Consider the following 16,438-nt stretch of genomic DNA (forward strand, 5'->3'; position numbering starts at 1 on the left):
ACCAGGGCTTCTGTGTAGGATGCTGGTGACGCATGTAGGAGCTTAATGTACTGTGCCACAAAACACTGGCCTCTATCATAACATTTTCATGATTGAACTTCTCAGAGACCACCCAGTTCGTCTTCTTTATTATTATTATTTATTTAAAAATTTCTGCAGGTTGAGAAAATGATAGCTCTTTAGTGCCATGAAGTATAATAATTCACATCTGAGTTTGAACCCTGGCTCTGCCTCTTTACCAGCTATGTGAAAAGTTACCTCCTTTTTTGAAACTTCTATTTCTTTCTCTAAAAGAGAAGGCTGATATCTTACAGAGTGGCTATGAGAATTAAATTTGAAACTATGTGTATGTCTGAGACATAAAGTATTCTCATGTTAATACCTCCATTTTTTTCCTTAAAGAGATAGATGTAATGGTATGCTGTGAATGAATTATGAAAATAGTTAGAAAGGAAAGCTCCGTTTTGTGTGTGCAGGGCCTCAGTCGTGTGCTCACATGAGCTACATTTCTGCTGAAGTGAGGTTGTCATGATACAGGTTGTATGGGAGCTCAAACCAGTTACCTTCCGGCTTTCCGACTCAGATATTAAGCAAAACTGGACTGGGCAAACATGGACTTGTTTATTAGCTCACTTATTAATGTTGAACTAGCGTTGGTGCTGACTTCTGTTCTTCCTGAAATGCCACTGTTGTCGTTTAAAATCTGACACTCTAAAAGCTTAATGGTGTGAAGTATGTTTTCCAAAGTGGTCTTATCTGCCAGTTTGGTCAATATCACACATATGGGACAGGGTTGTTTTTGTTTTTACATTTACTACGTGATGCTTGTTAGATTTTTGTGGCAGTCTACTTTTGGGGTTGGTATTATTTAACCTCATAACCTCATATGGATCAGCATTCATAACCTCAGCGTGGATCAGCATTTCAAAAAGAGTTATTAAAACCAAAATCTAGGGGCCGGCGCTGTGGCGTAGCAGGTTAAGCTGCCACCTGCAGTGCCAGCATCCCATGTGAGTGTCGGTTTGGGACCCAGCTGCTCCACTTCTGATCCAGCTCTCTGCTGTGGTCTGGGAAAGCAGTGGAGGATGGCCCAAGTCCTTGGGCCCCTGCACCCATGTGGGAGACCCAGAAGAGGCTCCTGGCTCCTGGCTTCGGATAGGTGCAGCTCCAGCTGTTGCAGCTGGTTGGGGAGTGAACCAGTGGATGGAGGATCTCTCTCTGTCTGCCTCTCCTTTTCTCTCTGTATAACTCTGTCTTTCAAGTGAATAAATAAATCTTAAACAAAAAAAATCTATAGGGATGTTTCAGTTTCCCGACAACTTAATCTCTGATTAGAGAGAATGTGTGGGATTTGCTAATATTCTAAATACCTCTTATAGCCCTGGCACATGGTGAGCACTCAGTCAGGACTTAATGATGAACTGAATTTGGTTTCTAATCTCGACCCTGCCCCTTACAGCTTCTGTGACCTTGACAGGTTCCTCATATGTACAAAAGGGGCCCCGTCCTTACCTCCTCGGCTTGTTGTACAGTGTTGTTACCTCCTCGGCTTGTTGTGCTTGTTGTGACCAGTCAGGTAGTGTGGCCGGCGCAGCCCGTGGTGTGCTGTTTCTCTTGACACCTCACTGTGTTCTTCAGCGGTGCCCTTTTCCTCCTCATTTCCTGCACACTGGGATGCTGCATTTAAGAGAATCTGAATGTTTGCCAGCTAAACTGAAAATCTCTGTTTCTTTGCAGCCCACACTTAATACATTTTAGCAGAAGTGATCTTATGTCGGACAGACCTTAGTTTGAATCCTGGCTTTGCAATGTATTGGTGTTGTGGCCTTAGGCAAGTTATTTATTTATTTATTTATTTTTTGACAGGCAGAGTGGACAGTGAGAGAGAGAGACAGAGAGAAAGGTCTTCCATTGCCGTTGGTTCACCCTCCAATGGCCGCCGCAGTCGGCGCCCTGCGGCCAGCGCGCCGCGCCTATCCGAAGGCAGGAGCCAGGTGCTTCTCCTGGTCTCCCATGGGGTGCAAGGCCCAAGCACTTGGGCCATCCTCCACTGCACTCCCTGGCCACAGCAGAGAGCTGGCCTGGAAGAGGGGCAACTGGGACAGAATGTGGTGCCCCGACCGGGACTAGAACCCGGTGTGCCGGTGCCGCAAGGCGGAGGATTAGCCTAGTGAGCCGTGGCGCTGGCCCTTAGGCAAGTTATTTAACCTATCTGTATAGTAAGGTGAGATTAAAATGAGTCATTATATATACATAAACCACCTAGGTCATTGTCCAGTTTGTGGACACCCAAAATAAATGTTATTACATTATATTAACTGGAAACTGTTATTCGATCTGGTAATTTCTACAGTTAATCCATGGACAGTGAGCACCTGCTGTGTTCAGACCCTGTCAGAGCAGGCAGGAACACAGCGGATAAACATGGGGCACATTTCTAAGTTGGTGGGTGGATTTAGCCTTGCCTAGAATTATGATCCGCAAAAGAAGGACTTTCTGTTTCATTTGAGATGAAAGAAAGAAATTCACGGACTTGTTATTGCATTTGACATGGCTTTTTTTTTTAAATATTGCTTTTCTATATTAAAGCTCTAAAAAAAGAAGGAATGGCAGGCAGGTTCATGAGTATGACAACAAACCAGGTTTTATTATCTAACAAGTCTCACCTTTTGCTGATCTTGTTCATTAGAAATTAGCATGTTTCTCTCCTGTACTAAAATTCAACTATATAGCCCTGTACAGGTAATATTCAGATATTCTGTTCATTGTTAAAGTCACTCAGATTGTTTAGACGCTATGTAAAATTGACTCCTCCTCTTGCAGACTAAACATTGCAAAGCAGGTGCTACGAATTTTGATTTCCTAATAAATAGAAAAGCTTAAGGATTGGATGTTATGAAGCTTTAATTTGAAAAATGTGTATTATATACTTAACAAACTAATAATAAGGTTTTTTTTTAACTTTTATTTAATGAATATAAATTTCCAAAGTATAGCTTATGGATTACCATGGCTTCCCCCTCCATAACTTCCCTCCCACCCGCAACCCTCCCCTTTCCCACTCCCTCTCTCCTTACATTCACATCAAGATTCATTTTCAATTCTCTTTATATACAGAAGATCATTTTAGCATATATTAAGTAAAGGTTTCAACAGTTTGCACACACATAGAAACACAAGTGAAAAATACTGTTTGAGTACTAGTTATAGCATTAAATCACAATGTACAGCACATTAAGGACAGAGATCCTATATGAGGAGTAAGTGCACAGTGACTCCTGTTGTTGACTTAACAAATTGACACTCTTGTTTATGGCATCAGTAATCACCCTAGGCTCTTGTCATGAGTTGCCAAGGCTATGGAAGCCTTTTGAGTTCACCGACTCTGATCATATTTAGACAAGGTCGTAGTCAAAGTGGAAGTTCTCTCCTCCCTTCAGAGAAAGGTACCTCCTTCTTTGATGACCTATTCTTTCCACTGGGATCTCACTCACGGAGATCTTTCGTTTAGTGTTGTTGTGTGTTTTTTTTTTTTTTTTTTTTTTTTTTTTTTTTTTTTTTGCCAGAGTGTCTTGGCTTTCCATGCCTGAAATACTCTCATGGGCTTTTCAGCCAGATCCGAATGCCTTTAGGGCTGATTCTGAGGCCAGAGTGCTGTTTAGGACATCTGCCATTCTATGAGTGTGCTGTGTATCTCACTTCCCATGTTGGATCGTTCGCTCCCTTTATTTATTCTATCGGTTAGTATTTGCAGACGCTAGTCTTGTTTATGTGATCCCTTTGACTCTTAGTCCTATCATTATGATCAATTGTGAACAGAAATTGATCACTTGGACTAGTGAGATGGCATTGGTACATGCCACCTTGATGGGATTGAATTGGAATCCCCTGGTATGTTTCTAACTCTATCGTTTGGGGCAAGTCAGCTTGAGCATGTCCCAAATTGTACATCTCTTCCCTCTCTTATTCCCACTCATATTTAACAGCAATCACTTTTCAGTTAAGTTTCAACACTTCAGAATAACTGTGTATTGATTACAGAATTCAACCAAAAGTATTAAGTAGAACAAACAAAAAAAATACTAACAGGGATAACGTATTAAGTTGTTCATCAGCAGTCAGGGCAAGGGCTGATCAAGTCACTATTTCTCAGTGTTCATTTCACTTTAACAGGTTTCACAATCAGGTTAATTTTTTTATGTATTTGAAATTGCTAGGGCTGGCAACGCGGCTCACTAGGCTAATCCTCTGCCTGTGGTGCTGGCACACTAGATTCTAGTCTCAGATGGGGCGCTGGATTCTGTCCCGGTTGCTCCTCTTCCAGTCCAGCTCTCTGCTGTGGCCCGGGAGTGCAGTGGAGGATGGCCCAAGTGCTTGGGCCCTGCACCTGCATGGGAGACCAGGAGGAAGCACCTGGCTCCTGGCTTCGAATCAGCGCGGTGCGCTGGCTGTAGCATGCCGGCCACAGTAGCCATTAGAGGGTGAACCAACGGTAAAGGAAGACCTTTCTCTCTGTCTCTGTCTCTCTCTCTCTCACTGTCCATTCTGCCTGTCAAAAAAAAAAAAAATAAAAATAAAAATAAAAAATAAAAAAAAAGAAATTGCTGGAGAGGTCGAGGGAGAGACCACAACGGCCAGGGCTGAGCCAGGCTGGAGCCAGCAGCCAGGAATTCATCTAGGTCTCCCAAGTGGGTAGCAGGGGCCCAAACACTTGGGCCAGCTTCCACTGCTGTATTTTTATTTTTATTTTTATTTTTATTTATTTTTTAAGAAGGAGCATATTCTTTCATTATTGCCTTTGGGTTTTTTTTTTTTTTTTTATGACTTACTTATTTGAGAGGTAGAGTTACAGGGAGGGAGAGGCAGACAGAAAGGTCATCCATCTGCTGCTGTTCACTCCCCAAATGGCCGCACTGGCCAGAGCTGGGCCGATCTGAAGCCAGGAACCAGGAGTTTCTTTTGGATCTCCCACACAGGTGCAGGAGCTCAACATTTGAGCTGTCTTCCACTGCTTTCCCAAGCCATAAGCAGAGAGCTAGATTGGAAGTGGAGCAGCCGGGACATGAACTGGTGCCCATATGGGATGCTGGCACCGTAGGCAGAGGCTCAGCCTACTATACCACAGCACCAGCCCCTCCACTGCTTTTCGCAGGCCTTTAGTAGGAATCTGGATTGGAAGTGGAGCTGCCAGGACATCCCACATGGGATGCCGGTTTCACAGGTGCTGGCTTTACCTGCTACGCCACCAGGCTGGCCCCAACAATAAAGTTTTTAAAGGAGTACCAAAATAATCAACATGTATTTCGGAAGTTGACTTTAATAAACATCAGCATGTCCTTTCTGTTTTGTAGGTTTTCTTGTATTGTTGAGGTGCACATTTACACACCATAAATGTCTCAGTGGCACTGAGTACGTTCAGTGTTGTGCAGCCAATTGTGTGTCTAGTTTCAGAACTTTCTCACTGCCCCAGAAGGAAACTCCATACTCAGTAAGCAGACACTCGCTGGTCCCACCTTCCCTACCCAGCCCTGACTCCTGGCAGCCACTCATCTGCCTTCTGTCTCCCTGGACTTCTTGTTCTGATATCTCATGAATGGGATCATGCACTATGTTGCCTTAGGTATCTGGCTTCTTTCATTTAATGTTTTCAAGGCCTAATCATGTCATAGCATGTGCTGCCTTAGTTTTGTGGCTGAATAATGTTCCATTGTATGTATATGTCACATTATATTTACTTGTCAGTTGATGGGACAGTTTCCATTGTTTGAGTATTTTGGAATATGCTGCTGTGGACATTCATGTATAAGTTTTTGTCTGGGCATATGTTTTCAGTTCTCCTTCCGCTATGCCGAGGATGGAATTACTGCCTCATATGGTAACACTGTGAGTTTGCTTAGCTTCTGAGGAACTGCCAAAACTGTTTTTCCTCAGCAGCTATACCCTGTGACATAGTTTTGAATGCTAAGAAAACTTTGAAGAAATGAAAAAGTCTGCTGAAATGTTGACCTGAGAGCTCTTGTAGCCGAGACAGCCCTTCTGGCAAGCCAGATGGTTGGTAGGCAAGTTCTCAGTTTGCTTCATTTGCTTTTCAGAATAAAAACATCAAACTCTATCTACCCCAGAGAATAGTGTCAGATTTTTTATGCCAGCCTTATTATTCTGCTTATGAATGAACTTTTTGTTACTATAATGAAACACTTAGGGAAGGGTAAGCTTCTAAAAAGAAGGATTTATTTTGGCTCCGGGTTCTGGAGCTACAGGGCCTAGAGGCCTTGTTTGGTGGTGGCCTTCTTGCTGGCAGAATCCCAGGAGCATACCGCATCACATCCCTGCAAGAAACAGTGTATGTCGTGCTTCTGTGTGGCCGGTCTCCCCCACTTCAGTAAAGGCACCAGCATTCACTCGTGGAGGCTCCCCGGTCAGGTCCTGTTCTAATCTCATCCCTCTTCAAGTGCCAGAGTCAGATTGAGTCTTCACTTTCTTAGCAGCATTCACGTGGCACTTTGGGGATTAAACTTTTTGAGTTGGGGTGGGGAGGGTAAAGAACAAGTATTCAGACCACTGCACCTCACTTCCAGAAGTTTGCTGTATTCTTGGAATTGATGATGTTCCCTTTTATGGCAATAGTTACGAAAAGTGACATATTTGGGTTTCTACTTTGCTTTTTTCTTAGTGAGTTCCATATTTTGTTCTTTTTTTTATGAATTTAGATTTGTTAAAAGACATTTATTTATTTGAAAGAGTTACAGAGAGAAAGGGAAAGAGAAACAGAGTAATCTTTCTCCTGCTGTTTCACTCCCTGGATGGCCACAGCTGGGATCTCTTTCATGGGTGGATCTCCTTCATGGGTGCAGAGGCCCAAGGACTTGGGCTATCTTCTGCTTTCCCAGACACATTAGCATGGAGCTGGATCAGAAGGGGAACAGCCCAAACTCGAACCCACACCCATATGGGATGGCTGGCATCGAGGCAGTGGCTTTACCCGCTACACCACAGCGCCAGTTCTGAGTTCTGTATTTTATTGCATGGTTCACTAAAACAGAGAATCCAAGTATTGCTCTTTGTATGTAAACCATCCTTTTTATTTTTAAAGATTTTATTTATTTATTTGAAAGAGTGACAGATATGGGGGGTAGGGAGCGACAAAGAGCAAAAAGATCTTCCACCTGCCAACGTATTTCCCAAATGGTCACAACAGCTGGGGCTGGGCCGGGCCGAAGCCGGGAGCCAGGAACTTCATCCAGGTCTCCCACGTGGGTGGCAGAGGCCCAGGCATTTCAGTCAACTTCCGCTGCCTTGCCAGTCACATTAGTAGGGAGCTGGATTGGAGGCAGGACAGTGGGGACTTAAACCAGTGCTTTGGAATGGGATATGAGCTTTGCAGGCAACAGCTCAACCTGCTGTACCACAATGCTGGCCTCAGAAGCCATTCTTAAATCAAAACTTAACTGAAGATTTGTGGTTCAAAGAAGGAAGTGGTTTTATAATCTGAATCTTGGGCTTGAACTTAAAACAAGTGGATAAAAATTATTCTGTTAATTATAATGTCTGAGGTAATGCTTGAATATTTTTGTGAATAAAATTGATATAAAGGCTTGGGAGTAGTTTTAATTATAACTGAATTTTCTTGGATGTAAAATGATATTTTTAAAAATATACAAAGTCTTCACTTAAAAATGTGTGAAAGACACTGATGTTGTGGCTGTGTGCTCAGAGGTCTGTGTCTTGATGATGATGCTGTTTGTGCCAAGCTGTGCTTGCGCACCAGCTGTCAGCAGTTCAGTCTGTCACACCCCTCTTAACAGGTGTTTTAATGTTCATCAAATGAAGCAACTACAAAGAAATATAATAAGCAGGTCTCACTGACAGTGAAGAATTTCCAAAGTTGAAAGGGTGCTCCAAAGAAATCATACTTCTGCAGTAATTTCAGGGCTCTGTGGGAGTAGAGGGGCTTTTCTGCCGCATATCATGGAAGGGGTCAATCTTTGTGCATTTTCCGTTTGGAAGAAGAAATGAGATTGTCAGTCATCCCAGAAAGCTTGAGGGGAGCTCTGACTCTGACTCTGTAGGGTAAGTTACTCTTCGTTCCTTTAAGCACAGTATTACAAAGATTGTAATCTTTCTTAGAGTGATATAAAATTGAGGGGGCTTTGGAAAGGGGAATTTCTCTCAGGTTTTAAAATAGGAAGATAAGTATCATTGTGGGCATTGAGTACATTGTCTACTAAATTGTATATATTGTGTACTAAATTCTGCCATTTTTATCATTTTAGTAAGTTTTCCCCTAAAATAATTTGGTATTATTGTTGGATCACTTTGTCTACTTCGCTTTAGGAATATATAGGCACTTGGATTTGAACTAGAGAAATAAATATTTTTTAATTTAAAAATTTACTTGTTAGGAGCCCTATCTGCCGGCTCACTCTGCAATGTCCCCCATGGCTGGGACTGGACTGGGCTGAAGCTGGGAGCTGGGACGAGGTCTCCGTGTGGGTGACAGGGACCCAGCTACTCCAGCTTCACTGCTGCCTCCCAGGGTCTGCATGGCAGGAAGCTGCAGTCTCAGCCTGAACGGAGCTCTACAGTAAGGAATGTGGGTATCTTAACCAGCATCTTAACCAGTTGCTAGGCTAAACACCTGCTCTAGAGACATAGTTTTCGTTATAATTTTTGTCTCAATACTGAATTTTCATACCTTTTTTAGGCCATTGTCATAAGTTTGCAACTGATGACCTGTTCTAACTAAATGTGGTATAGAAACTACAAATAAAAAGTCAACCCAGGAGCCAGCACTGTGGTGCAGCAGATTAAAACCCTGGCCTGCAACGCCAGCATCCCATATGGGCGCCGGTCCTAGTCCTGGCTGCTTTTCTTCCGATCCAGTTCTTTGCTATGGCTTGGAAAAGCAGCAGAAGATGGCCCAGATCCTTGGGCCCCTGCACCCATGTGGGAGACCTGGAGGAAGCTCCTGGCTCCTGGCTTCGGATCAGCTTACTACCTCTCTCTGTAACTCTGTCTTTCAAATAAGTAAAAATAAATCTTTAAAAAAAAAAAAGTCAACCCAATAAAATGTTGATGGATGTGTTTATTTAAGGTATCAGTGAAGGGAAAGAAGAGAATTTTGAAGACCAAGGTTTTTTCTTTTTCTTTTTTTTCTCTTTTTTTAAAGGTGTATTTATGTATTTGAAAGATAGAGCAATAGAGAAAGATGGAGATACAGATGAACTTCCACCTGCTGCTTCACTCCCCAAATGGCTGCATCAGCCCGGCTGGGTCAGGCTGAACCAGGAGCCAGAAACTCCATCCTGGTATCCCTTATGGATGGCAGGGAGAGTACTTGGGCCATTTTCTACTGCATTTCCAGACTCATGATCAGGAAGCTGGATCAGAACTGGAGTAGCTGGAACTTGAACCGGTGCTCTGACATGGGATGCCGGTGTTGAAAGTGGTGGCTCAACCTGCTGCTCCACAACTCTGGACCCTTGGAGGTCAAGTTTTATATTATGAGATCTCCATATAATAGTTTTATACATACTTGGAACAGTATGAATGATTTGTGACCAAAATGTGATTTGTAGCAGGAATGATTGTTATGTGGATGGAGCCCCTGTCTGTACTTTATCATTCTCTGTGCCAAATTCTGGTCTTACTGTCAACATAAAAGAAGATGTTCCTTCAGTTGGAAATTTTAATGCATTTCTCATAGAAACACTGCAGTTCAAATAATATTATGAATTTTACTCATTATTCATTAAATGGATATTTTAAGCTCATGATAGAAAGCAGGTACAGTATTATATGTACTGTTTGTTTACCAGGATACAAAGATAAAGGAAACAAAGTGTATCATGATTGCTGATTTCAAATAAGTACTATTTCTTTGCCAGCCATGAGGAGTGCAGACGTGGTTGAAAGCTACTTGACACAGTTAGACGTTCATTGCTTTCTTTTCCGTGGTTCTTAGGCACTTTATGGGTTAAACTGCCCAAGTTCACAACTCTATTTCATAAGCTTGTTTCTTTGGGAAAATACTTCTCAAGTTTAAAAATAAAATATAATTCAACTTGGAAAATACAATCTGTGCATAAGTTGGAGCCTTCACCTGTTGTGAAACCGAACAGTGCTGGCCTCAGCATTACCAAGTTAATGTATAGTTGGTGCAAAGTTTTCAAGTATAATCGCTAACTTGCTTAGTGAGAGTGAATGGCTGTCTTGCTCTTTTGTGGGAGGCACATATTGAATTGTCTACACTTTTGAAAACACCTTTATTTCCCTCTCACCCTTGATTAACAGTTGTGCTGAATAGCTCAAACTGGTTGGGAATCGCTTTCCTCCTGAGTTTGCTGATTCAGCTCCATCGTGTCCTCGTGCACACGGGAGCTCTGGAAGTTCAGAGTCATTCTGACACTGCATCTGTAACTTCTGCACCTCTCTGGAAGCTGCTCAGAGCTGCTCTCCATCTCTCCTGTCAAGAAATTTCAAACTGATTATACTTTAATTTGGAGGTATTTTATTTTTTAAAGATGTTGTTGCCGCAGGCAGCAGCTTTACCAGCCCCAGACTGGAGATATTTCATCAGTTACGCTGTGCACTCTCATTTCACTGAGGAAATGTGTTTAGTTCTGGGGTATGTGATAGAACTATTTCATTGATTGACTTTTCCTCTCTGCTTTCTTCTTTAGGACCCTCTTACACTGATACTGAATTGTTTTGACTGAGCCTTCAGTTTTCATATTTTTCCCTTATTATCATCTGTTTGATTCTTTATTCTTTCTGATAAGTTTCCTTAAGTTTGATTTCCAAGGACTCTTTTTTATCTTTTTTTTTTTTTAAAGATTTTTAAATTTATTTGAAAGGCAGAGTTAGAGAGAGAGCAATTAAGCTTTCATCCGCTGGTTCACTCCTAAAATTGCTTCAAGGAGCCAGGAGCTTTGTCCCAGTCTCCCACTTGGGTACAGAGGCCCAAGCACTTGGGGCATCTTCCACTGCTTTCCCAGGTGCATTAGCAGGGAGCTGGATCAGAAGTGGAGCAGCCAGATCTTGAACCGGCACCCATATAGAATGCCAGCATCACCAGCAGAGGCTTAGCCTGCTATGCCACATGCCAAGGACTCTTAAATAATATCCTTTCAAATAAATAAATAAATCTAGGGGCTGGCACTGTGGCGTAGCAGGTCAAGCTGCTTGCCTGCAGTGTTGGCATCCCATATGCGTTCCACTTCGAGACCCAGCTGCTCCTCTTCCAATCCAGCTCTCTGCTGTGGCCTGGGAAAGCAGTAGAAGATGGCCCAAGTGCTTGGGTTCCTGTACAAGGGAGACCTGGAAGAAGCTCCTAGCTGCTAGCTTTGGATTGGCTCAGCTCTGGCCGTTGCAACCATTTGGAGAGTGAACCAGTAGATGGAAGACCTCTCTCTCTTTGCCTCTGCCTCTGCCTCTCTGTAGCTCTGCCTTTCCAGTAAAAAATAAATAAATAAATCTTAATAAAATTAAATCTAAAAAATTTAAGTAATATCCTATGTGTTCATGTATGGAATATCTTCTCTTGTCTCTATAAACATCTTCTCAAATTTTAAGTTTTCTTCTCCCTCTATTGTGCACGTTTCCTCTAGGCTCCTGTTTTTTTTTTTTTTTTTTTTTTTCTGTTTGTTTCCTGTGTCGTATGATAGAGGCTTTCCTCCGATGAGTGGTGGGCCATGGCTGCCTGAAGGTGTGGCCCTCAGCTCATTGAGAGCCGAAGCCCTGGGTCCGTCACTGGTGACTGGTGACTGAGTTCATGGCACGGTGATATGGCTGTGTCAACATCTGGTTTCTTCTCTGTTTCTGAAAAGAGGAGAGGGGTCTGTTCATTTCCCATCTGGTGGGAGGAGGACTCTGCAGTTGTCTTGGAGCAGAAGGGGAAGATTGCAGCATTCAGTGTAGGTGTGTGTTGACTTGATCCTCATTTCCGTCGAACCTCCGCCCACCACTGTGCTGTGCTGTGCCTTGTTCAGACGCCTGCTACAGAGGCTGATCCTCTGGCACTGGCCTTGGTGCAGAGACTTGACCATGTGGAACTTCCGAAGGCACTTGAGAGACTGAGCTGTTTGTTAAAGAGCTTCAACCTGCCTTCCTCGCGTGGTGCTGCCTGTACCCTTCCTTGTGGAGGTACCATCTTTCACCAGTCCCCAAGCCTTTTGAGAATTCTGTGGCAGAGGTCCGGTTGGTTCTTGACTTTCCACATTGCTTGTTCTTAGATCTGCTGGTAGGCACCACTAATGCATTGGTTTCCAGCTTGAATTTAAACTTTTGTTTATGTCCTGAAAATCCCTTGTTAGCATTTTAGCACAACTCTGGGACCAAATGAAATAGGTGTGTTTAATTTTCCATATTTTCCCAGAACCCCTTTCTATTTTTTTTTTTTGGATTATTGTTTAAGCATTATTTGTTTATTTTCTATTGTGGTAGAATACACATAAAGTTGACATTTTACCATTTAAAAATATATGAGGGGACTTTCATGTGAAAATGAAATTGCAAAAAAACTTTGAAATCTATGCATGCAGAGAATCTTCAAAGAGCTCGTGAAAAGCATGTGTGAAAAAACCATGCACAGGGCTGGCATCAAGGCCTAATAGGTAGAGCCATTGCCTGCAACACCAGCATCCCATATGGGCTCCCGTTCATGTCTGGGCTGCTCCACTTCCAATCTAGCTCCTTGCTAATGGCCTGGATAAAGCAGCAGAAGATAGTCCATGTATTTGGGCACCTGCCACCTATGCGGGAGACCTGGAAGAAGCTCCTAGCTCCTGGCTTCCACTTGGCCCAGCCCAAGCCCTTATGACCATCTAGGGAGTGAATCTGGGGATGGAAGGTCTTTCTCTCTGTAACTATGACTTTCAAAGCCAGAGCTGCACTGACCCTAAGCCAGGAGTCAGGAACTTCTTCCCACACAGGCCTCCCACAGAGGTCTCCCACACAGGTGCAGGGGCCCAAGGACTTGGGCCATCTTGTACTGCCTTCCCAAGCCATAGCAGAGAGCTGGATCAGAAATGGAGCAGCCAGGTCTTGAACTGGTGCCCACATGGCACTGCAGGTGGTAGCCCCACCCGCTACACCATAGAGCTGGCCCCATCAAATAAATCTTTAAAAGGAACAAAAGACTGCATGGATTTCAAAAAGTTTTTCTACCAAATAAACATCTTTTGTTCTGTTTTTCCACAAACTCTTTGATGTGCCCTTGTACAATTCAGTGGCATTAAGTACATTCCCATAATTGTCCTAGAACTTCAGATCATACCAAAAAGAATCCCCATACCCATTAAGCAGTCATTCTCTATTCCCTCCCACACTCCCCTCCAGTCCCTCACAAACACTAATCTGCTTTCTGTCTCTATGGATTTGGCTATTGTGGTTGTTTCATATTAATGGGAACATGCAATATGTAGCCTTTTGTCTTGCATTTCTATTTAGCATAATGTTTTGTAGGTCATCTGTGGTGTAGCATGAATCAGTACTTCATTCTTTTTTGTGGTTAAATAATTTACATTGTATGGGTAAACCTCATTTTGTGTACCTGTTCTTCAGTTGATGGATGTTAGTGCTGTATCCACTTTTTGTGTACTGCAGATAGTGCTGTTGTGAATATTGATATACAAATTTTTGTTTGGACACTTACTTTTACTTCTTTGGAGTATATACTTAAAGTGGAATTGCTAGGTCATATGGTAATTCTGTGTTTAACTTATTGAAGATCTGCCAAGTTGTTTTTCATGGTGACAATGCCATTTTATATTCCTATCAACAGTGTGCAAGGGTTCCAATTTCTCTGTGTCCTTGGTAACACATCTATTTTCCATTAGAAAATTTTTATTATAGTCATTCTAGTGGGCTTAAAGTGATATCTCGTGGCTTTGACTTGCATTTTCCTAATGACTAATAGTGTGGAGCCTCTTTTTCATGTGTTTCTTGGCCATTTGTATGTCTTTGGAGCAATGTTTATTCAAGTTTTTGTCCATTTTTAAGAAAAGATTTATTTTATTTATTTGAAAGGCAGAGTGACAGAAAAGAATGAAGAAACAGAGAGAGAGATCTTCCATCTGCTTGTTCACTCCCTAGGTGGTCACAGTGGTCAAGGCTGGAACAGGTGAGGAGCCCAGAACTCTATCCTGGTCTACTCTGTGGGTGGCAGCTGCCCAAGAACTTGGGCCATCTTCCCGCTGCTTTCCTAGGTGCATTAGCAGAGAGCTGAATTGGAAGTGGAGCAGCCGGGACTTGAACCAGCGCCCATATGGGATGCCTAGATTGCAGGTGGCTGCTTAACCCATTAAGCAGAACACTGGCCCTGGTAGCTCTTTTAATTGGTGTTTCTCTTAGACATACCCCCACCAATGTGTGTGTTGTGTGTGAGTTCATCTATACGTATTTCCATTGTGTACTCCTCTGAATTTATATTAAAGTAAATGTGAATTCATATTTGTTTTACCCAACTGAGTTCATTATCATGTGGATCATTCTAACCTCCTGCCCTTGGTTACCTGTAAACTTGCACTCCAACAGTGAAAAATCCAGCTCTCACCATCTATCGTTTACTTAACTGCTCAGTTCCCATGTACATATAAAGTATGCATATGGTGGCTTAGCTGTGAGTCACAGAGTTAGAGAGAGAGGGAGAGACAGAGTGAGAGAGAGAGAGAGGTCTTCTATCTGTTGGTTCACTCTCCTAATGGCTGCAATGACTGGTGCTGGGTTGATTCGAAGCCAGGAGCTTCTTCTGGGTCTCCATGCGTATGCAGGGCCTAAGCACTTGGGCCATCTTCTGTTGCTTTCCCAGGCTATAACAGAGAGCTGGATTGGAAGTGGAGCAGATGGGACTCAAACTGGCACCCATATGGAATGGAAGAACTGTAGACAGCGGCTTAACCCGCTACGCCACAGTGCCAGCTTTATGGAATAACTTCCATAAAGTGCTCCCGGAAAAAAAAAATCTGTTAGCCTACTCTGTATCAAGCAGAAGTACCTTTCAAAAACAAAGCCAGCGTGGTCGGCGCCGCGGCTCACTAGGCTAATCCTCTGCCTTGCGGCGCCGGCACACCGGGTTCTAGTCCCGGTCAGGGTGCTGGATTCTGTCCCGGTTGCCCCTCTTCCAGGCCAGCTCTCTGCTATGGCCCGGGAGTGCAGTGGAGGATGACCCAAGTGCCTGGGCCCTGCACCCGCATGGGAGACCAGGAGAAGCACCTGGCTCCCTGCTTCGGATCAGCGCGATGCGCCGGCCGTGGCCGCCATTGGAAGGTGAACCAACGGCAAAGGAAGACCTTTCTCTCTGTCTCTCTCTCTCTCACTGTCCACTCTGCCTGTTAAAAAACAAAAAACAAAAAAACAAAGCTAGCACCTGGTTAAGGGCAGATGAATTAAACCATGTTAATATCTAATATTCTAGAATTCACTGTAAAACATTTTTTTAAACAAATTTGTTCATTTATTTGAAAGGAAGAGTGACAGTGAGTGAGGGTTGGGGAGAGGGAGAGACAGAGAGAGATTGATCTTCCGTCTGCTGGCTCCCTCTCCAAGCGACCCCAACAGCTGGGGCTAGGCCAATCTGAAGTTAGGAGCCCAAACTCCATCTGGGTCTTCCATGTCGAGGGCAGAGACCCAAGTAGTTGGGCCATCATATGCTGCCTTCTGAGGTGCATTAGCAGGAAGCTGGGTTGGAAGTGGAGGAGCTAGGACTTGAATCAGCACTCTGAAAGGAGATGCAAACATCCCAAGGGTTGACTCAATCCATGCTTCCACAACATCGCTCTGAGTCCTACCTCTTAAAGGGAGGAGTGTCACAGAATTTATGGACATATTTTATTTTTTAAAAAAGATTTATTTATTTATTTGAAAGATATAATTACAGAGAAGGAGAGCCAGAGAGCTCTTCCATCTGCTGGTTCATTCCCTAAATGGCTGCAATGGCTTAACCCAGCCAAACCGAAGCCAGGAGCCAGGAACTTCATCCTGGGTCCCATGTGGATGACAGGGCCCAAACACTTAAGCCACTTTCCCCTGCTTTCCCAGGCATGTTAGTAGGGAGCTGATTGGAAGTGGGCTGCTAGGACATGAACTGGTGCCCATATGGGATGCTGAGTGTCCAAGGCGCTGGCTTAACCTGCTATGCCGCATCACCAGCCCCTATGGACATATTTTAAAATTTCCGTAGCTTCTAGGGAAAAGAAAAATTATTTTATGACTTTGGAATATTCAGATATTTATTACACAATATCCTGCTATTGTTCATTGGTTTGGGTGTCTCCCAAAACCCCATGTATTAAAACCTTGGTTCCCAAGCCTGTTGATGAGTAATAGTACCTTTGGGAGGTGGAGCCTGGGGCTTGTGCCCTTTCAAGGTAGTTCTTGTATGACCTTTGAGTTCTGTGAGAGTTGTCATAAAAGCCTGAGTCTGGGCCCGCCCGGTCTC

The 16,438-nt window shown here is 43.4% G+C and overlaps 1 protein-coding gene across 12 annotated transcripts in view; it reads left to right on the plus strand.

The window, feature by feature from the left end:
* SHLD2 (shieldin complex subunit 2) overlaps nt 1-16,438 on the plus strand; it is a 74,860-nt gene that overhangs the window by 22,067 nt on the left and 36,355 nt on the right. For 4 of the 12 annotated variants that reach the window (XM_070058005.1, XM_070058007.1, XM_070058009.1 and 1 more), the window contains exon 3: nt 14,029-14,122. The exons of the other annotated variants lie outside the window; for them this stretch is intronic. The gene's annotated coding sequence lies outside the window, so the exon portion shown is untranslated. The remainder of the gene's footprint in view (nt 1-14,028; nt 14,123-16,438) is intronic. 12 annotated transcript variants of the gene reach the window in all.

Source organism: Oryctolagus cuniculus, chromosome 15 (assembly GCF_964237555.1).
Source record: "Oryctolagus cuniculus chromosome 15, mOryCun1.1, whole genome shotgun sequence".
Taxonomy (NCBI): domain Eukaryota; kingdom Metazoa; phylum Chordata; class Mammalia; order Lagomorpha; family Leporidae; genus Oryctolagus; species Oryctolagus cuniculus.